Here is a 24,268-nt window from a genome sequence, read left to right as displayed (position 1 = left end):
AATAAAAAGGCAATATTATGATTTAAAACGTTTGGCTAATGTAATGTTATATAATTCTGCACTATGTGCAGAATTATATAACTTTTTTTTAAGGTTTACTGTCCCTTTAACATTTTTTTCTGCAAATGCATGTAAAGCATAGCTAGATATTCTCAGTGCGCCAGCATTTTAAATACTGCAGCTGCTCAGTGTGCCTTGTATCATGTCAGCAATTAACAAATTGAGTAATTACCAGATGGTACAAGCACCATAGACTCTCTTAACAAGTGATGTGTTTCAAATGCTGGTCCACTGTGCATACTTAAAGAGACAGTCTAGTCAAAATTAAACTTTCATGATTTGGATAGGGCATGCAATTTTAAACAACTTTCCAATTTACTTATATTATCTAATTTGCTCAATTCTTTAGATATCCTTTGTTGAAGAAATAACAATGTACATGTGTGAGCCAATCACACAAGACCTTTATGTGCAGCAACCAATCAGCAGCTACTGAGCATATCTAGATATGCTTTTCAGCAAGTTATATCAAGAGAATGAAGCAAATTAGATAATAGAAGTAAATTAGAAAGTTGTTTAAAATGATATGCTCTTTCTAAATCATGAAAGAAAAAAAATTGGGTTTCAAAACCCTTTAAAGAGTCAGTAAAGTTATAATTAGACATTCATGATTTAGACTGAGCAAACAATTTTAAACAACTTTCCAATTTACTTAAATTATTTAATTTGCTTCCTTCTCTTGTTATCCTTTGCTGAAAGGTTTATCTAGGTAAGCCCAGGAGCAGCAAAGAACCTAGGTTCTAGCTGCTGATTAGTGGCTGCATATATATATATATATATATATATACTGACTGTCATTGGCTCATCCATGTGTTCAGTTAGAAACCTGTTGTGCATTGCTGCTACTTCAACAAATGATACAAAAAGAATGAAGCAAATTTGATAATAGAAGTAAACTGGGAAGTTGTTTAAAATTGTATGTTCTACTTAAATCATGAAAGAAATGTTTTGGGTTTTCATTCCCTTTTAAATACACTTTTCATACAGCTATAGCTTCTATAACAAGCATTTTTGCTAATACATGTATAGTACAAAAATGCTTCTATTCAAAAATTAAATGCATCCATGTGAGGTTCAATTTTGGTTGGAATGTCCTTTTAAGTTAAATTTTATTTCAAGGGGAAGTGACTCTTCCATTAAACATTATGGTATAAGGGGGTTTATGGTTTATAAAAAACAGGAAAGGATGATCTGCAGTAAATTTAAGGCGCATTGGCATACTGGTCAAAACTATTCCAATCCCAGTTGCGGCCGCAGCTTCGGTTCCTTCTTCATTTACATCTGCGTAGGTCTTGTGAACAACCTTTGACACCTGCAGGTTTTTCTGTAAGGAAATGTTGCTTAAATCTGCATTTGAAGTAAAAAGATCCGCCATTCCCATGGCAGAAAGTGTTTCCTTAAAGGGGCAGTAAACCTAGCAAATAATGTTATATAATTCTGCACATTAGTTTAGCGCCAGCTTTGTAAAGCAAAGGGTTAGAGAGATATTTTACAATGAAAACAAAACGCCGCTCCTGGCTCTACTGTGCAGTCTGTTTTCTTCTTCTAAGCGCATCGCGGGCACGCTGTCTAGTCACGTCGTGCCGATAGCGCTGTTAAACTCACTGTAGCTCGCTCCCGCTCTGGTTTGGTAGCGGGAGCGAGCTACATTGAGTTTAATAGCGCGATCAGGCCGGCTGTCTCCTCAATTTTGAATTTTGGAAGTTGCACCTACACTTGTTGTTCTCTCATATTTGTAGATTTCAAGATGCTTGTTAATTTGTCATGCGTCATTCATGTCATTTTCAGGCTGAAAAAAAAAAAACAGTTACTTCAAAAATACATTAATGTGTCCTGTTCAAAAATATTATAGAATGCTAAAAAGAATTTAACAAATCAGGGCTTGGTTTTGCGCTAGCACAAGCCATTTTCATTGCGCTGATATTACAAGTTGAGCAAAAACACAATTGCTTCAATCCTTACTGCAATCTCAGAGCTGTGGTTAACTGTTTTGCAAAACTAAAAAAGTTGCAGGAAACACATCAAAAATACATTACAAAGTACAGTTACACTCATAAATAAACTATTAACCCCCAAACCGCCATCCTCCCATATCACAAACACTAAATAGAACTATTAACCCCTAAACCTCCACTCCCCCTATATAGAAAACACTAAACTTAACTATTAAACCCTAAACCGCCATCCCCCACATTGCAAACACTAAACTTAACTATTAACCCCTAAACCGACACCCCCCCACATTGCAAACTATCTAAATAAACTATTAACCCCTAAACCAACATCCCTCCACAATGCAAAATAATAAACTATTATCTAAACCCTCTAACCTAACACCCCCTAATTTAACCCAAAGTAAAATTCCCCTAAATTTACAAAAAAAAATCCTTACTACCTTAAACAAAAATACCTGTAAAATTAAATAAAAACCTGAGCTTACCTTTAAAAATAAAAAAACTAACATTACCAAAAATAAAAAACTAACATTACAGAAAAAAAACTCACATTACAAAAAAAAACAAAAAAAACGTAACATTATAGAAAATAAAAAGTCTAACATTACAGAAAATAAAATAAGTAATTACCATAAAAAAATGTAATCCTAATTCTAATACCCCCATAAAAAACCCACCCCAAATAAAAAAGCCCTATCATAAAATTAAACTACCAATTGCCCTTAAAAGGGCCTTTTGTAGGGCATTGCCCTAAAGCGATCAGCTCTTTTTTTTTAAAAAAAAAACAATAACCCCTTCTAACATTACAACCCACCCCACCTCCAACCCCCAAAATAAAAAACCTAAAAAAATAAATAAATTACCAATTGCCCTACTCTTTTGCTGCCCCAAAAAAACAAACAACCAAATCAATTAAAAAATAACCTCAAAAATAAAAAAAAACTAACACTAACCCCATAAAGGTACTCACCGATAATGATGATGGTGGTACTACATTTTCCTCATCCAGGCCGCGGCCCATCTTCTTCATCCAGGCATCACTCCATCTTTATCCAGGCGGCGGTCCATCTTCTTCATCCAGGCATCACTCCATCTTTATCCAGGCGGCGGTCCATCTTCTTCATCCAGGCATCACTCCATCTTTATCCAGGCGGCGGTCCATCTTCTTCATCCAGGCTGTGGCGGCAGCAGTTGTCCTCATCATGCAAGTTTCAACACAGAGGTCCTCTTCATACAGTCTCCAGCCGCACACTGAATAGTGAATGCAAGGTACCCCTTTTACATGGGATACCCTTGCATTAATCTTAACATTCAAATCAGCCAATAGAATGAAAGCTTTTTCCTTTCATTCTATTGGCTGATTTAAATTTGAAGATTTAAATCAGCCAATAGAAATGCAAGGTACCCACATATACAAGGATTACCTAACTGTCAGTGTACCAGGAACCAGACAGAAATGTAAAATGCTAAATTAACCCCTTAATGACAACAGCACTTTCTTTCATGTAATTAGCAAGAGTCCATGAGCTAGTGACGTATGGGATATACATTCCTACCAGGAGGGGCAAAGTTTCCCAAACCTTAAAATGCCTATAAATACACCCCTCACCACACCCACAATTCAGTTTTACAAACTTTGCCTCCGATGGAGGTGGTGAAGTAAGTTTGTGCTAGATTCTACGTTGATATGCGCTCCGCAGCAAGTTGGAGCCCGGTTTTCCTCTCAGCGTGCAGTGAATGTCAGAGGGATGTGAGGAGAGTATTGCCTATTTGAATGCAGTGATCTCCTTCTACGGGGTCTATTTCATAGGTTATCTGTTATCGGTCATAGAGATTCATCTCTTACCTCCCTTTTCAGATCGACGATATACTCTTATATATACCATTACCTCTGCTGATTCTCGTTTCAGTACTGGTTTGGCTTTCTACAAACATGTAGATGAGTGTCCTGGGGTAAGTAAATCTTATTTTCTGTGACACTCTAAGCTATGGTTGGGCACTTTATTTATAAAGTTCTAAATATATGTATTCAAACATTTATTTGCCTTGACTCAGAATGTTCAACTTTCCTTATTTTCAGACAGTCAGTTTCATATTTGGGATAATGCATTTGATTTAATCATTTTTTCTTACCTTCAAAAATTTGACTCTTCCCTGTGGGCTGTTAGGCTCGCGGGGGCTGAAAATGCTTCATTTTATTGCGTCATTCTTGGCGCGGACTTTTTTGGCGCAAAAAATTCGTTTCCGTTTCCGGCGTCATACGTGTCGCCGGAAGTTGCGTCATTTTTTTGACGTTATTTTGCGCCAAAAATGTCGGCGTTCCGGATGTGGCGTCATTTTGGCGCCAAAAAGCATTTAGGCGCCAAATAATGTGGGCGTCTTGTTTGGCGCTAAAAAAATATGGGCGTCGCTTTTGTCTCCACATTATTTAAGTCTCATTATTTATTGCTTCTGGTTGCTAGAAGCTTGTTCACTGGCATTTTTTTCCCATTCCTGAAACTGTCATTTAAGGATTTTGTTCAATTTTGCTTTATATGTTGTTTTTTCTATTACATATTGCAAGATGTTCCACGTTGCAACTGAGTCAGAAGATACTTTAGGAAAATCACTGCCGGGGCTGGAGCTACCAAGCTAAGTGTATCTGCTATAAATTTTTGGTATCTGTTTCTCCAGCTGTTGTTTGTATTGCATGTCATGACAAACTTATTAATGCAGATAAAATTTCCTTTAGTACTGTTATATTACCTGTTGCTGTTCCGTCAACATCTAAATTTCAGAGTGTTCCTGATAAACATAAGAGATTTTATTTTTTAAATCCATTTAGAAGGCTATGTCTGTTATTTCTCCTTCTAGTTTACATAAAAGTCCTTTAAAACTTCTCTTTTTTTCAGATGAATTTTTAAATGAACATCATCATTCTGATACTGATAATGGTTCTTCTGGTTCAGAGGTTTCTGTCTCAGAGGTTGATGCTGATAAATCTTTGTATTTGTTCAAGATGGAATTTATTCGTTCTTTATTTTAAAGAAGTATTAATTGCTTTAGATATAGAGGATTCTGGTCCTCTTGATACTGAATCCAAACGTTTAAATAGGGTTTTTAAATCTCCTGTAGTTATTCCAGAAGTGTTTAATCTCCCTGATGTTTTTTCTGAAGTAATTTCCAGGGAATGGAATAATTTGGGTAATTCTTTTACTCCTTCTAAACGTTTAAGCAATTATATCCTGTGCCATCTGACAGATTAGAGTTTTTTGGGACAAAATCCCTAAGGTTTGGGGCTGTCTCTATTCCTGCTAAAATGTACTACTATTTCTACGGCAGATAGTACTAAATTTAAGGATCCTTTAGATAAGAAAATTGAATCCTTTCTAAGAAAAGTTTACTTATGTTCAGGTAATCCTCTTAGACCTGCTATATTTTTACCGGATGTTGCTGCAGCTTCAACTTTTTGGTTAGAAGTTTTAGCACAACAAGTAACAGATCATAATTTTATAGCATTATTATTATTCTATAACATGCTAATAATTTTATTGGTGATACCATCTTTTGATATCATTAGTGTTGATGTCAGGTATATGTCTCTAGCTATTTTAGCTAGAAAAGCTTTATGGATTAAACTTGGAATGCTGATATGTCTTCTAAGTCAACTTTGTTTTCCCTTTCTGTCCAGGGTAATAATCATTTTTTCGTTCTTTTTTTCATAATAAGGAACAAAAGCCTGATCCTTCATCCTCAGGAGCGGTATCAGTTTGGAAACTTTTTCCAGTTTGGAATATATCCAAGCCTTATAGAAACCTATAGTCAGCTCCTAAGTACCCATGAAGGTGCGGCCCTTTTTTCCAGTTCAGCTGGTATGGGGCAGATTACGTTTTCTTCAAAGGAATTTGGATCAATTCCGTTCTCAATCTCTGGTTTCAGAACATTGTTTCAGAAAGGTACAGAATTGGCTTCAAGTTAAGGCCTCCTGCTAAGAGATTTTTTTCTTTCCCGTGTCCCAGTTAACACAGCAAGGCTCAGCATTTCTGAAATGTGTTTCAGATCTAGAGTTGGCTGGAGTAATTATGCCAGTTCCAGTTCTGGAACAGGGACTAGGGTTTTATTTTATCTCTTCATTGTACCAAAGAAGGTCAATTCCTTCAGACCAGTTCCGGATCTATCAATATTGAATCGTTATGTAAGGATACCTACATTCAAGATGGTTACTGTAGGACTATTCTGCCTTTTGTTTAGTAAGGGCATTATATGTCTACAATAGATTTACAGGATGTGTATCTGCATATTCCAATTCATCCAGATCATTTTTAGTGTCTGAGATTCTCTTTTTAGACAAGCATTACCAGTTTTGTGGCTCTACCGTTTGGCCTAGCCTCAGTTCCAAGAATTTTTTTCAAAGATTCTCGGTGCCCTTCTTTCTGTATTCAGAGAACGGGGTTTTGGTATTTCCTTATTTGGACGATTATCTTGGTATTTGCTCAGTCTTCTCATTCGAAGAATCTCATGCGAATCGATTTGTGTTGTTTCTTCAAGATCATGGTTGGAGGATCAATTTACCAAAAAGTTCATTGATTCCTCAGTCAAGGGTAACCTTTCTGGGTTTCCAGATAGATTCAGTGTCCATGACTCTGTCTTTAACAGACAAAAGATGTCTAAAATTGATTTCAGCTTGTCGAAACCTTCAGTCACAATCATTCCCTTCGGTAACCTTATGCATGGAAATTCTAGGTCTTATGACTGCTGCATCGGACGCGATCCCCTTTGCTCGTTTTCACATGCGACCTCTTCAGCTCTGTATGCTGAATCAATGGTGCAAGGATTACACAAAGATATCTCAATTTATATCTTTAAAAACCGATTGTTCGACACTCTCTAACGTGGTGGACAGATCACCATCGTTTAATTTAGGGGGCTTCTTTTTGTGCTTCCGACCTGGACTGTAATTTCAACAGATACAAGTCTCACAGGTTGGGGAGCTGTGTGGGGATCTCTGACGGCACAAGGAGTTTGGGAATCTCAGGAGGTGAGATTACCGATCAATATTTTGGAACTCCGTGCAATTTTCAGAGCTCTTCAGTTTTGGCCTCTTCTGTAGAGAGAATCGTTCATTTGTTTTCAGACAGACAATGTCACAACTGTGGCATACATCAATCATCAAGGAGGGACTCACAGTCCTCTGGCTATGAAAGAAGTATCTCGAATTTTTTTGGTTTGGGCGGAATCCAGCTCCTGTCTAATCTCTGCGGTTTATATCCCAGGTGTAGACAATTGGGAAGCGGATTATCTCAGCCGCCAAATGTTCCATCCGGGCGAATGGTCTCTTCACCCAGGGGTATTTCTTCAGATTGTTCAAATGTGGGAACTTCCAGAAATAGATCTGATGGCGTCTCATCTAAACAAGAAACTTCCCAGATATCTGTCCAGATCCCGGGATCCTCAGGCGGAGGCAGTGGATGCATTTTCACTTCCGTGGAAGTATCATCCTGCCTATATCTTTCCGCCTCTAGTTCTTCTTCCAAGAGTAATCTCCAAGATACTGAAGGAATGCTCGTTTGTTCTGCTGGTAGCTCCGGCATGGCCTCACAGGTTTGGTATGCGGATCTTGTCCGGATGGCCTCTTGCCAACCATGGACTCTTCCGTTAGACCAGACTTTCTGTCGCAAGGTCCTTTTTTCCATCAGGATCTGAAATCCTTAAATTTATAGGTATGGAGATTGAACGCTTGATTCTTGGTCAAAGAGATTTCTCTGACTCTGTGATTAATACTATGTTACAGGCTCGTAAATCTGTATCTAGAGAGATATATTATAGAGTCTGGAAGACTTATATTTTTTGGTGTCTTTCTCATCATTTTTCTTGGCATTCTTTTAGAATGCCGAGAATTTTTTTCAGTTTCTTCAGGATGGTTTAGATAAGGGTTTGTCTGCAAGTTCCTTGAAAGGACAAATCTCTGCTCTTTCTGTTCTTTTTCACAGAAAGATTGCTATTCTTCCTGATATTCATTGTTTTGTACAAGCTTTGGTTCGTATAAAACCTGTCATTAAGTCAATTTCTCCTCCTTGGAGTTTGATTTTGGTTCTGGGAGCTCTTCAAGCTCCTCCCTTTGAACCTATGCATTCATTGGTCATTAAATTACTTTCTTGGGAAGTTTTGTTCCTTTTGGCCATCTCTTCTGCCAGAAGAATTTCTGAATTATCTGCTCTTTTCTTGTGAGTCTCCTTTTCTGATTTTTCATCAGGATAAGGCGGTGTTGCGAACTTCTTTTGAAATTTTACCTAAAGTTGTGATTTCCAACAACATTAGTAGAGAAATTGTGGTTCCTTCATTATGTCCTAATCTTAAGAATTCTAAGGAGAAAGCATTGCATTCTTTGCATGTTGTTAGAGCTTTGAAATATTATGTTGAAGCTACTAAGTCTTTCCGAAAGACTTCTAGTCTATTTGTTATCTTTTCCGGTTCTAGAAAAGGCCAGAAAGCTTCTGCCATTTCTTTGGCATCTTGGTTGAAATCTTTAATTCATCTTGCCTATGTTGAGTCGGGTAAAACTCCGCCTCAGAGGATTACAGCTCATTCTACCAGGTCAGTTTCTACTTCCTGGGCGTTTAGGAATGAAGCTTCGGTTGATCAGATTTGCAAAGCAGCAACTTGGTCCTCTTTGCATACTTTTTAAATTCTACCTTTTTGATGTATTTTCTTCTTCTGAAGCAATTTTTGGTAGAAAAGTACTTCAGGCAGCGGTTTCAGTCTGAATCTTCTGCTTATGTTTTTTATTAAACTTTATTTTGGGTGTGGATTATTTTCAGCAGGAATTGGCTGTCTTTATTTTATCCCTCCCTCTCTAGTGACTCTTGTGTGGAAAGATCCACATCTTGGGTAATCATTATCCCATACGTCACTAGCTCATGGACTCTTGCTAATTACATGAAAGAAAACATAATTTATGTAAGAACTTACCTGATAAATTCATTTCTTTCATATTAGCAAGAGTCCATGAGGCCCACCCTTTTTGTGGTGGTTATGATTTTTTTGTATAAAGCACAATTATTCCAATTCCTTATTTTATATGCTTTCGCACTTTTTTATCACCCCACTTCTTGGCTATTCGTTAAACTGAATTGTGGGTGTGGTGAGGGGTGTATTTATAGGCATTTTAAGGTTTGGCAAACTTTGCCCCTCCTGGTAGGAATGTATATCCCATACGTCACTAGCTCATGGACTCTTGCTAATATGAAAGAAATGAATTTATCAGGTAAGTTCTTACATAAATTATGTTTTTCCATTTTCTGTCCGTTTGGGACCAAGGCTATTTTTACATTTTTGCCGTGTTTGTGTTTAGCTGTAATTTTCCTCTTACTCATTTACTGTACCCACACATATTATATACCATTTTTCTCGCCATTAAATGGACTTTCTAAAGATACCATTATTTTCATCATATCATTTAATTTACTATAAAAGAAATATAAAATATGAGGAAAAAAATTGAAAAAAACACACTTTTTCTAACTTTGACCCCCAAAATCTGTTGAACATCTACAACAATAAAAAAACACCCATGCTAAATAGTTTCTAAATTTTGTCCTGAGTTTAGAAATACCCAATGTTTACATGTTCTTTGCTTTTTTTTCAAGTTATAGAGCCATAAATACAAGTAGCACTTTGCTATTTCCAAAATTAGCGCTAGTTACATTGGAACACTGATATATTTCAGGAATCACTGAATATCTCTTGACATGTGTATAATTTTTTTAGAAGACAACCCAAAGTATTGATCTAGGCCAATTTGGTATATTTCATGCCACCATTTCACCACCAAATGCGATCAAATAAAAAACAATCGTTCCCTTTTTTACAATTTTTTTCACAAACTTTAGGATTCTCACTGAAATTATTTACAAACAGCTTGTGTAATTATGGCATAAATGGTTGTACATTTTTCTCTGGGATCCCCATTGTTCAGAAATAGCAGACATATATGGCTTTGGCGTTGCTTTTTGGTTATTAGAAGGCCACTAAATGCCACTGCGCACCACACGTGTAATATGCCCAGCAGTGAAGGGGTTAATTAGGGAGCATGTAGGGAGCTTTTTGGGGTAATTTTAGCTTTAGTGTAGTGTAGTAGACAACCCAAAGTATTGATCTAGGCCCATTTTAGTATATTTCATGCCACCATTTCACCGCCAAATGCGATCAAATTAAAAAAAAAACGTTACATTTTTCCAAATTTTAGATTTCTCACTGAAATCATTTACAAACAACTTATGCAATTATGGCACAAATGGTTGTAAATGCTTCTCTAGTATCCTCTTTGTTCAGAAATAGCAGACATATATGGCTTTGGAGTTGCTTTTTGGTAATTAGAAGGCCGCAAAATGCCGCTGTGCACCACACGTGTATTATGCCCAGCAGTGCAGGGGTTAATTAGGGGGCTTGTAGGGTTAATTTTAGCTTTAGTGTAGTGTAGTAGACAACCCCAAGTATTGATCTAGGCCCATTTTGGTATATTTCATGCCACCATTTCACCACCAAATGCGATCAAATAAAAAAAAAAATAGTCAACTTTTTCACAAAGTTTAGGTTTCTCACAGAAATTATTTACAAACAGCTAGTGCAATTATGGCACACATGGTTGTAAATGCTTATCTGGGATCGCCTTTGTTCAAAAATAGCAGACATATATGGCTTTGGCGTTTCTTTTTGGTATTTAGAAGGCCGCTAAATGCTGCTGCGCATCACACGTGTATTATGGCTAGCAGTGAAGGAGTTAATTAGGTAGCTTGTAGGGAGCTTTCAGGGTAAATTTTAGCTTTAGTGTAGAGACCAGCCTCCCACCTGACACACACCTCCTGATCCCTCCCAAACAGCTCTCTTACCTCCCCCACCCCACAATTGTCCCGCCATCTTAAGTACTGGCAGAAAGTCTGCCAGTACTAAAATAAAAGCTATCTCTGATTTTTTTTATTTTATTTAAAAAAAAGCATATTTACATATGCTGCTCTGTAGGATCCACCTTAGCCCCAAACCTTCCTGACCCCCCCCCCCCCCCCAAACAGCTCTCTAACCTCCCCCTCTACCTTTTTGGGAGCCATCTTGGGTAATGGCAGCTGTCTGTCAGTACCCAGTTTACAATATAAGAAATGTATATATTTTTTTATTTTTTATTTTTTTTTCTGTAGTGTAGCTTCCCCCCACCCCAAGACCAACCCCCACCCCCTTAGATTATTTTTTTGGGGTATTCCCTCCCCCCTTTTTCCCACTTATACTTTTTTTTCTGCAGTGTAGCGGTTCCCACCCGCTCCCTCCCTGTGCATACGCCCGCCCACTGCCCCCGTGAACGTGCGCGCGTCTGTGCACACCCCCAAAACCCCGCTCCCGATCTTGCCCCCCTCTCAGATGCAGAACCCATTGATGGCCGCTCACCCGCCTCCCACTTTAGCTCCCACCAACGAATGCGGCCATCGATGTCCGGTGCAGAGAGGGCCACAGAGTGGCTCTCTCTGCATCGGAGGGGTCAAAATGGTTATTGCAGGATGCCTCAATATCGAGGCATCACTGCAATAACCGGAAAGCAGCTGGAAGCGATTACCAGGTACCAGGTACGTCCATTGTCATTAAGCGACAATTTTTGAGTGATGTACCTGGTACGTCCATTGTCATTAAGGGGTTAATCACACCTTCATTAAAAAAATAACATTAAAATGAAACCAAAAGCCAAATGACAATCCAGGAGTCAAAGCCAGAGCAGATAGTCAGACAAGCAGAGAGGAACCAAAGTGAGTAGACAAGTCAAAGTCAGGAATACAATTATCAGCAAAGTCAGGAACTAGCCAGGGAACAAGAACCAGAAGGGACGAAAAACAAGCCAGGTTATACACAGAGAGCAGAACTCACACAGAGATCAGAGACAACATAAGGGCAAAGGCAGTGGAGAAGTGTAAGGAGCGCCTAGTGAGACTTAATTGTACATGCAATAGGATTTTATTACACAGAGACTTTAAAATATTAAACTAATTTATAGTTTTAAAGTCTCTGTGGAATAAAATCATATTGCATGCACACACACCTCACTAGGCGCTCCTTACACCTCTCCACTACTTTCTCTAACGATCCTGTTAGGTGATCGTTTATTTTTAGTAAGTTTGTGTGCCACCTTTTGCCGCTATATACTATATTCTATGTCCGCAAGTGCAAGGGCAAACTGGACTGAGGCAGGTAAAAGAAAACAGAGAGATGCACTTAACTGGGCTTAGAACAGAAGCTGGAAAAACTTCCTTTCTTAGTCCCTCCTTACTCCCAGGGTACAATCTCTTTGTGCACACTTTGCGTTTCACAAAGGTAAAATTTCCTGTAGCATATCAGTCTGACCCTGCCAAAGGACAGTCCAGCACCGAAATGCCAGGCAAATCTCCTTTGATCAAGTGAAAACAACAAACCCCAGATGTATGCTTCGGCCTCTATGGGGCTCATCAGTGAGGTGCAGTTGCATCCCTCTAAGGCATGTGTACAAGAAGGCCACGTCTGGTTGCTCCTTTTACTCTTAGGGAGACCTAAGAGCATTTGCACACACACAGAAAAACAGAGAGATGCACTCAACTGGGCTTAGAACAGCAAGCTGGAAAAACTTCCATGCTTAGTCCCTCCTTACTCCCAGGGTACAATCTCTTTCTGCATACTATGCCTTTCACAAAGGTAAAAATTCCTGTAGCATATCAGTCTGACCCTGCCAAAGGACATTCCAGCGTCAAAATACCAGGCAAATCTCCTTTGAATAAGGGAAAACAACTGCACCTCACTGACAACGACCATAGAGGCCAAAATGTATGTTTGGGATTTGTTGTTTTCCCTTGTTCAAAGGAGATATGCCTGGTATTTCTTTGCTAGACAGTCTTGATAAAGACTAAGGGTGAAACGCGTTGACCTTGACATTCTTTGTCACCTATGTATCCTGTCTTATTGTGCATACAATAAGGATCTATTCTGACCTGAGGACCCACCTTCTGCAAACGGAAGCTGCTTAAAAGTCCTATTCAGGTACTACAAGTAATTATCCAGTCGCTTCCAGCGACCGCCAAGCCTAAAAAGCTACCGGGGGAAACCACCTAGTGCCCCCCACTAGTGCAAGCAACTGCTAAGTTCACTGAGTCATTATAAGTGACTGAAGATTGTTTAGTCACTGCAAGTGACTGCCAATCTAATTTACATCGATCCCCATGACTTCCTTCTGCTGTTAGGAAATAGGGGACATGGACTGAGGATACGTAATCTAAAGTATCCAAACACCTAATTCTATTGGGATCTCTTGCGACACATAGTGTCTTTACATTGCTAGCCATTGATCTTGTTGACACGATTGCAACAGGTGTTGCTTTTCTATTGCTATATTAAGCAACTTCAAGTTCCACAACAGTGATGTCAGAAGGATCACATGAGTCTGTAATTAAAAGCCTCCTACAGATAACGGTCGGTAACGCCAAAGTGGAAATCAGCCATTAGATCGGCCTACAAAGGTAATATTACAAAAATTCTTTCTCTTCTCATCACATAGGATTTCACTGGAATCTACATAGGCTTTTATTTATACATATATATCACCAGCATTATTTTATTTTACAACTTTTATTTATACATATATATCACTAGTTTTTATTTATACATACCGTATATATTTTGTAAAATTGAATCATTTTATATTCTCCTCCATAGGATTTTATTTATACATTTATATCACCAGCATTATATTCTTTTACTATTTTTACATAATCAGATCCGTGCTTTCAGCGCTAACTCTGTCTTTTACACCTAATTCGTATTTTTTTGTTTTCTTTGAGGGGAACACACTAGTTTAGCAGGATCCCTTTATTTTTTTTTATTTTATTTTTTTCTTTCAGCGCTTCTACTTTTCTTTCTTTACACTTTGATCAGGCCATTACCTAATTTATTGCATTCACTGAATACTGTGGTCTATAAATGTACTACTGCTATGGGGAAAGCAATGCAGGGGTTAGCAATGTAGGTTAGATAGCAATATTGTAAGCTCATCTGTTCACATCTCTTAAGTGAACATTTATAAGTGAGGCACAACGAATTATACAAGAATTATACAGGGATTAAACAAGGGATAAGGCAAGTTCTGTTTTAATACTGAGTTTTATACACTGACTATTTTGTAAAAATGCTAAATATCTTCATATTCCTTTTTGCCACCTTTTGTCTGTTTAACAAACTACTTTACTCAATTACTCCTTACCCCTCACCACCTGAACTGCTCATTAGCCCATCTCTCTTAACCTCACCTTACTTTTGTATTCATGAACTTCACACATTCCTAACGACTCTCTCTCCCCCTTGCAACTCATCACAAAAACAGTCTCACAACTGCAAATCCGCATCTCATCTCATGTCACTCTCACTCTGTTTGCAACAAACACTTCTATCCATGACCTCTTTATCTCCCACTCTCTCAATCTTCTGGCTCTCACAGAAACATGGCTCTCTCCTTCAGACACTGCTTCCTCTGCTGCACTGTCACATGGGGGTCTCCACTTCAGCCACACTCCTAGGTCTGACAATAGACAAGGAGGTGGTGTTGGTATTTTACTTTCCTCTCATTGCACCTTTCAACATATACAGCCCTTCTCTTCCCTCACATTTTCTTCATTCGAAAAAGACATGATTCGCTTATTCTCTCCCCTCTCTATATGTGTTGCAGTCATATACCGCCCCCCTTGCTCCGCAACTCTATTTCTAAATCACTTTGCTGCCTGGCTACCATACTTCCTTTCCTCGGATACCACTGCCCTCATTCTCTGTGACTTCAACCTCCCTGTTGATAATCCCACTGCCTCCTCTGCAAAACAACTTCTGCAACTCACTTCCTCTTTCAGCTTATCACAATGAACTGAATCTCCCACTCACAAAGATGGTCACTCCCTTGATCTGATTTTCAGTTATCGATGCACTATCTCAAACTTCACAAACTCACCTTTTCCTCTTTCTGACCACCACCTCCTCACTTGTACCATCACCTCCCTCCCTACAACTATTCCTCCTTCTACCCCTCACACTAAACTTCACAGAAGAATCAAGTCATTAGATCAGCAACAGCTCGGTAGCTCTCTCAAACCTCTTCTCTCTTCCATCCCCTCGTTTTTCCTGTCCTGATGAATCCATCTGCCACTATAACTCCACCCTTACATCGGTCCTTGATAACCTGGCCTCACCTACCATAACTCGGAAAACATACACTCACCCTCAGCTCTGGCATACTCCTCTGACACGGTACCTATGCAGATGTTCCCGTACTGCTGAGCGACACTGGAGGAAATCTCAGAGTTCTGCTGACTTTCTTCACTATAAGTTCATCTTGAACGCTTACTATTCTGCCCTTAATCTATATAAGCAACATTTATTCCCTACTCCCCTTCTCTTCTCACTCTACATGTCCTCACTAGGTTCCTTAATAAAGTCCCATGGGTTTCATTATCATTTGTATGCCAACGATACCCAAATCTACCTCTCTGCACCAGAACTATCTCCTTCCTTGCTAACCCGTGTCACTAACTGTCTCTCTGATATCTCATCTTGGATGTCCTCTCACTACCTCAAGCTAAATCTCTCAAAAACTGAGCTCCTTATTTTCCGCCCTTCTTCCAAAATCTGTACCCCCCATGTCTCTATAACTGTTGATGACTCCATCATTACCCCAACATCACATGCCTGATGTCTTGGGGTCCCACTGGACTCAGATCTTTCTTTCACTCCTCACATTCAGTCCTTGGCTAAAGCCTGTCGCTTCCACCTTAAACAAGACACAACAAAGATTTTAATCCATGGTCTCATCCTTTCCTGCCTCGACTACTGTAACTCTATCCTCTCTGGTCTCCCTAGCTGCCGCCTAGCTCCTTTACAATCCATAATGAATGCCTCTGCCAGGCTCATCTTCCTTGCTTGTCGCTCTTCATCTGCCACACCTCTCTGCCAATCCCTTCACTGGCTTCCTCTTGCCTCCAGGATTAAACAAAAAATTCTCACTCTGACACACAAAGCCCTCAATTGCACTGCTCCCCCCTACATCTCAGACCTTGTCTCTAGATACTCTCCCTCCCGTCCCCTTCGATCTGCTCATGATATCCTACTCTCCTCCTCTCTTGTTACCTCCTCACATTCACGTCTACAAGATTTCTCCAGATTGGCTCCCATCTTATGGAACTCTCTTCCTCGCTCCACAAAAATCTCCCCTAGTTTTAAAAGCTTCAAGTGCTCCCTGAAGACTCTACTATTCAGGGATGCTTACAACCTACACTAACCTTCCTATCTCCACTGCTCTCCCCTAAAACCCCATAGCATGTAAGTCAGCTGTTTGTAGTTCACCTTCATAAGAGCCGACTACAACATTGCAACTCTCGGCAGGACCCTCTCTCCCCTTTGATCCCTGTAATCATTTTTATATACCACCTATGTTCATAGTGCTGCGGAACCTGTTGGCGCTCTACAAATACCTGATAATAATAATAATAATACTAATACATAAATATAATTCAAGGTGTTTATAAATTTAACTAATCTAAAACAAAGGAATAAATATACATTTTTAATTAATATACATTTTATTGGTTGGCAACTGCTGAAATAATTACACCAACATTTTCTTGGAGGTTATTGCTAAGATAATAATAAATAATAATTTTGAAACCTCATATATACCGACAAGATGTTTTTTGAGAGATAACTTTTTACATTCAACTTAATATGAGCGCATAAATTAAACCACAATTGATTTAAGTTTAATATTTTTGTATTCCATATGTAATCTAGGCCTAAAATGTGCCAAGTCATCTCTTTTGACTGGGCGGTTCACACACTTAGGTGGCTACCAAGTATTTACCATGGAAATAGTGGATAACTTGATAAATCTATAGGTATATGAAACAGAATCATGTGGGAGGGTTATCCTCTCATTTGAAGATGGAGTCTTCTGATTCAAATATGGGTACCAAGTCCTAATAATAATAATCAGCTAGCAGTAACCACTAGCCTCATTTTGTTATACTATTGATGTCAGGTGTCCTAGATCCTTGTTTCTCCAGGCTAATATAATCCAGATAAATAGTAGTGCAAGATAGATGACATTTTGTCAGATTCTGTAGATTTTTCTGCAAAGCAATTATTTTTTTTCTTGCTCTGTCTTCTGGAAAAAAAAAGATATGATATGTGTGGGTACCTTAAAAACAACAACTAAAATGGGACTTTGCTTTCTCACTAGGGTGTGGAATGACTTTGCACTGAAGGTATAAAGGTTTAAAGGGACAGTCTAGTATAAATTAAACTTTAATTATTCAGATAGGACTTTTAATTTTAATCAACTTTCCAATTTACTTTTATCATCAAATTTGCTTTTTTCTCTTGGTATTGTTAGTTTAACCTAAACCTAGGTAGGCTCATATGCTAATTTCAAAGCCTTTGAGGGCTGCCTCTTATCAACACAAAGAGACAGAAAGTACACGTGGACCATATAGATAACACTGTGTTCAGGCACAGGGGGTTATTTAAGATTTAGCACAAAACAATGCTAAATGTAAGACAATAGATAATAAACAGTCACAGTCATGTGATCAGGGGGCTGGAAGAAGGTTCCTAGATACAAGGTAATCACAAAGGTAAAAAGTATATTCATATAACTGTGTTGGTTATGCAAAACTGGGGAATGGGTAATAAAGGGATTATCTATCTTTTAAAACAATGAAAATTCTATGGTAGACTGTCCCTTTAAAGTAATTTAATTGAAGAGAAAAATGGTATAAAAAAATGAAAATGACTCCTTATATATTTATATTGGTAGTGGCCACCAATCAAATTTTATGCGATACATAAAATATGGATGGGCGAAACGTGTCAGACTGCTGGTTTGCTCCATGCTTGTATGTGCTATTTTTATGTGACTTAATAAAGTATTTTTGTTTTTATTGGATCCTCTGATGCGCAGTCGATTCCTTTTCTACTATGGATGGGTGAATGTTTTGCAACATTCGAAAAATTAAACAAACTTTAACACATTCATTTATTCATTTCAAATTTTGAATGTTTCTACAACATTCTAACATTCATTTGATGTAATAGTATTTTCAATGATTTCTTTAAATGTAATATTCAATTTGAATTTGTTTAATAATTAAACTTGAATTATGCAACATTCGAATTTGAAAAAGTCGAATAGATATATGTGTAATAGTATTTCTAATGCTCTCTTTAAATGTGCATAATTCGGGAAAAAAAACATTCAAATTTATATATGTGTATCAATTTACTAAATTCCCCTAACACATAAACTATTGAACTTCTGAATAGTATTTCTTAAATCAAGTGTTACATTTAAAAATTTTGAATGTGGATATTCGATCTAATTATGAACATTCGAAAACAAAAGTAACATTCGAAAATAAGAAATAACATTTGATTACCAAATGTTAATGGATTTTCATTCTTACACAGGACTATTTGTTCTGCCAAACAAATTACACTTTCAGCACTCACCCATCTCTAACATCAACCATTATTTAACTTCTGTATAATTTCATAAAATGCAAATAATTCATGAAACTGATGCAATCACCTGATCTGTTTTTACACGGCAATATAGTATAAGGTAGTTTGTGGTAGTTTATGTGTTTGTAACATTCTTACTTACGGCTAGATTTAGAGTTTTGTCGGTAACGACCCGCGTAGCTAACGCTGGCTTTTTTCTGGCCGCACCTTTAAAATAACTCTGGTATTGAGAGTCCACAGAATGGCTGCGTTAGGCTCCAAAAAGGGAGCGTACAGGCATATTTAACGCCACTGCAACTCTCGATACCAGAGTTGCTTACGGACGCGGCCAGCCTCAAAAACGTGCTCGTGCACGATTCCCACATAGAAAACAATGGGGCTGTTTGAGCTGAAAAAAAAACCTAACACCTGCAAAAAAGCCGCGTTCAGCTCCTAACGCAGCCCCATTGTTGTCTATGGGGAAACACTTCCTACGTCTGCACCTAACACCCTAACATGTACCCTGAGTCTAAACACCCCTAACCTTACACTTATTAACACCTATTCTGCCGCCCCCGCTATCGCTGACCCCTGCATATTATTTTTAACCCCTAATCTGCCGCTCCGTAAACCGCCACTACTTACATTATCCCTATGTACCCCTAATCTGCTGCCCCTAACACCGCCGACCCCTATATTATATTTATTAACCCCTAATCTGCCCCCACAATGTCGCCTCCACCTGCCTACACTTATTAACCCCTAATCTGCCGACCGGACCGCGCCGCTATTATAATAAAGTTATTAACCCCTAATCCGCCTCACTAACCCTATAATAAATAGTATTAACCCCTAATCTGCCCTCCCTAACATCGCCAACACCTAACTTCAAACATTAACCCCTAATCTGCCGACTGGAGCTCACCGCTATTCTAATAAATGTATTAACCCCTAAAGCTAAGTCTAACCCTAACACTAACACCCCCCTAAGTTAAATATAATTTAAATCTAACTAAATAAATTAACTCTTATTAAATAAATTATTCCTATTTAAAGCTAAATACTTACCTGTAAAATAAATCCTAATATAGCTACAATATAAATTATATTTATATTATAGCTATTTTAGGATTTATATTTATTTTACAGGTAACTTTGTATTTATTTTAACCAGGTACAATAGCTAAAATAGTTAAAATAATTACAAAATTACCTGTAAAATAAATCCTAACCTAAGTTACAATTAAACCTAACACTACACTATCAATAAATTAATTAAATAAAATACCTACAATTACCTACAATTAAACCTAACACTACACTATCAATAAATTAATTAAATACAATATCTACAAATAAATACAATGAAATAAACTAACTAAAGTACAAAAAATAAAAAAGAACTAAGTTACAAAAAATAAAAAAATATTTACAAACATCAGAAAAATATTACAACAATTTTAAACTAATTACACCTACTCTAAGCCCCCTAATAAAATAACAAAGACCCCCAAAATAATAAAATGCCCTACCCTATTCTAAATTACTAAAGTTCATAGCTCTTTTACCTTACCAGCCCTGAACAGGGCCCTTTGCGGGGCATGCCCCAAAGAATTCAGCTCTTTTGCCTGTAAAAACCCCCACATACAATACCCCCCCCCAACATTACAACCCACCACCCACATACCCCTAATCTAACCCAAACCCCCCTTAAATAAACCTAACACTAAGCCCCTGAAGATCTTCCTACCTTATCTTCACCATACCAGGTTCACCGATTGATCCAGAAGAGCTCCTCCGATGTCCTGATCCAAGCCCAAGCGGGGGGCTGAAGATGTCCATGATCCGGCTGAAGTCATCATCCAAGCGGGAGCTGAAGAGGTCCATGATCTGGCTGAAGTCTTCTATCAACGGCATCTTCAATCTTCTTTCTTCCGGATCCATCTTGCAGACCTCCGACGCGGAACATCCTGCTGGCCCGACGGACTACCGACGAATGAAGGCTCCTTTAAGGGACGTCATCCAAGATGGCGTCCCTCGAATTCCGATTGGCTGATAGAATTCTATCAGCCAATCAGAATTAAGGTAGGAAAATTCTGATTGGCTGATGGAATCAGCCAATCAGAATCAAGTTCAATCCGATTGGCTGATCCGATCATCCAATCAGATTGAGCTTGCATTCTATTGGCTGTTCTGATCAGCCAATAGAATGCGAGCTCAATCTGATTGGCTGATCGGATCGGCCAATCGGATTGAACTTGATTCTGATTGGCTGATTCCATCAGCCAATCAGAATTTTCCTACCTTAATTCCGATTGGCTGATAGAATCCTATCAGCCAATCGGAATTCGAGGGACGCCATCTTGGATGACGTCCCTTAAAGGAACCGTCATTCGTCGGGAAGTCGTCGGAAGAAGAGGACGGATCCGCGGTGGAGGTCTTCAAGATGGAGCCGGTCGTCATCGGATGAAGATAGAAGATGCCGCTTGGATAAAGATGGTTGCCGGTCCTGATCGCCTCTTCTTCCCGGATAGGATGAAGACTTTGGAGCCTCTTCTGGACCTCTTCAGCCGCCGGATGATGGATGTCTAGCCCCCGCTTGGGTTGGATGAAGATTTTGGAGCCAGGACCGATCGGTGATACCCGGTGAGGTGAAGATAAGGTAGGAAGATCTTCAGGGGCTTAGTGTTAGGTTTATTTAAGGGGGGTTTGGGTTAGATTAGGGGTATGTGGGTGGTGGGTTGTAATGTTGGGGAGGGGGGTATTGTATGTGTTTTTTTACAGGCAAAAGAGCTGAATTTCTTGGGGCATGCCCCGCAAAGGGCCCTGTTCAGGGCTGGTAAGGTAAAAGAGCTTTGAACTTTTGTAATTTAGAATAGGGTAGGGCATTTTTTTATTTTGGAGGTCTTTGTTATTTTATTAGGGGGCTTAGAGTAGGTGTAATTAGTTTAAAATTGTTGTTATTTTTTCTAATGTTTGTAAATATTTTTTTATTTTTTGTAACTTAGTTCTTTTTTATTTTTTGTACTTTAGTTAGTTTATTTAATTGTAGTTATTTGTAGGGATTGTATTTAATTTATTTATTGATAGTGTAGTGTTAGGTTTAATTGTAGATAATTGTAGGTATTTTATTTAATTAATTTAATGATAGTATAGTGTTAGGTTTAATTGTAACTTAGGTTAGGATTTATTTTACAGGTAATTTTGTTATTATTTTAACTAGGTAACTATTAAATAGTTCTTAACTATTTAATAGCTATTGTACCTGGTTAAAATAATTAAAAAGTTGCCTGTAAAATAAATATTAATCCTAAAATAGCTATAATGTAATTATAATTTATATTGTAGCTATATTAGGGTTTATTTTACAGGTAAGTATTTAGCTTTAAATAGGAATAAGTTATTTAATAAGAGTTAATTTATTTCGTTAGAATAAAATTATATTTAATTTAGGGGGGTGTTAGGGTTAGGGTTAGAATTAGCTTTAGGGGTTAATAAATTTAATAGAGTAGCAGTGAGGTCCGGTCGGCAGATTAGGGGTTAATAATTGAAGTTAGGTGTCGGCGATGTTAGGGAGGGCAGATTAGGGGTTAATACTATGTATTATAGGGTTAGTGAGGCGGGAGTGAGGCGGATTAGGGGTTAATAACTTTATTATAGTAGCGGTGAGATCCGCTCGGCAGATTAGGGGTTAATAAGTGTAGGCAGGTGGAGGCGACGTTGAGGGGGGCAGATTAGGGGTTAATAAATATAATATAGGGGTCGGCGGTGTTAGGGGCAGCAGATTAGGGGTACATAAGTATAACGTAGGTGGCGGTCGGCAGATTAGGGGTTAAAAATATTAATCGAGTGGCGGCGATGTGGGGGGACCTCGGTTTAGGGGTACATAGGTAGTTTATGGGTGTTAGTGTACTTTAGAGCACAGTAGTTAAGAGCTTTATGAACCGGCGTTAGCCCAGAAAGCTCTTAACTACTGACTTTTTTCTGCGGCTGGAGTTTGGTCGTTAGATTTCTAACGCTCACTTCAGACATGACTCTAAATACCGGAGTTAGGAAGATCCCATTGAAAAGATAGGATACGCAATTGACGTAAGGGGATCTGCGGTATGGAAAAGTCGCGGCTGAAAAGTGAGCGTTAGACCCTTTCCTGACTGACTCCAAATACCGGTGGTAGCCTAAAACCAGCGTTAGGAGCCTCTAACGCTGGTTTTCACGGCTACCGCCAAACTCCAAGTCTAGGCCTCTGTTTGTTGCTCTAAATTAGAATCCTGGTACTGCTAATCTGGACTGATCCTTGCTGCAATTTGCTTCCTTCCTGTGTTCAGCTGTCTCTCTGGATTTCACACTACTTCAGCACAGCCTCTCACCTGCAACATGTTCACACAGTCAGCTGAACTGCTCTCTCTGCTACCATAGCCTATTAAAGGGATAGTCAACACCAGAATTGTTGTTGTTTAAAAGGATAGATAATCCCTTTATTACCTATTCCACAGTTTTGCATAACTAACAAAGTTATAATAATACATGTTTTACCTCTGTAATTACCTTGTATCTAAGCCTCTGCAAACTGTCCCCTTATTTCAGTTCTTTTGACAGACTTGCATTTTAGCCAATCAGTGCTGACTCCTAGGTAACTTCACATGCGTGAGGTCAATGTTATCTTTATGACACATATGAACTAATGCCCTCTAGTGGTGAAAAACTGCCAAAAGCAACTTTAACTATACCTGCTCTTTCATGGGTCAATAAACTCATACATCTAGGCGAGATTACATATGCGTAGCAAGTTTCAGTGTAACTGCTGAAATCCATGTCGCCCATAAATTCACCTTGCACATCGGTGAATCACATAAACAGCACGGACAGACAATATACTGCCATAAGTCGATCAAACTGGCGAGTTTCAGATATGTGTGCAACTACAGATTTCTGGAGTCGTCAGCAATTTACCTCAGTAAATCATCTTGCAGCATATAACAAAATAATTAAAAAAATTGAAATCACCCATAAATATCTAAACCGCCTTTAAATATTAAACCGGCACGTCGAAACGCCATTCTAAACCCCTAATCCTCCATACCCCCTCATCGCAATCCACTATATAAACCTATTAATCCCTAAACCGCCAACCACCCACAACGCAAACTACATATTTATCCTATTAACACCTAACCGGCCAAACCCCCACAATGGGAAGTATTAATCTAATAACTAAGCCCCCTAACCTAACACCCCCTAAATTATCCCCAATTAAATTACAATTACAAGAAATAAAAAAAATTGCTTAACCAAAAACCTAACATTACACAAAATAAAAAAATCCTTACAATACAGAAAAATAAAAAATCCTAACATCACATAAAAAAACAACCTAAAATTACATTAAAATAAAAAAAGCTAAGATTACAAAAAATAAAAAAGCTAACATTACAGAATAAAACAAACTACATTATCCAAAATAAAAAAAGGTTATTCCTAATCTAATACCATCTTAAAAACAAAAAAGCCACCCCAAAAAAAAAACTAATCTAAGAATAAACTACCAATAGCCCTTACAGGGGCTTTTGTAGGGCATTTTGCTAAATTTAACAGCTCTTTCTCTTGTAAGGTGTATCCAGTCCACGGATCATCCATTACTTGTGGGATATTCTACTTCCCAACAGGAAGCTGCAAGAGGAACACCCACAGCAGAGCTGTCTATATAGCTCCTCCCCTAACTGCCACTACCAGTCATTCTC

The sequence above is a fragment of the Bombina bombina genome, chromosome 5 (genome assembly GCF_027579735.1).
Source record: "Bombina bombina isolate aBomBom1 chromosome 5, aBomBom1.pri, whole genome shotgun sequence".
NCBI classification, from domain to species: Eukaryota; Metazoa; Chordata; class Amphibia; order Anura; family Bombinatoridae; genus Bombina; species Bombina bombina.
This window is presented reverse-complemented; position numbering follows the sequence as displayed.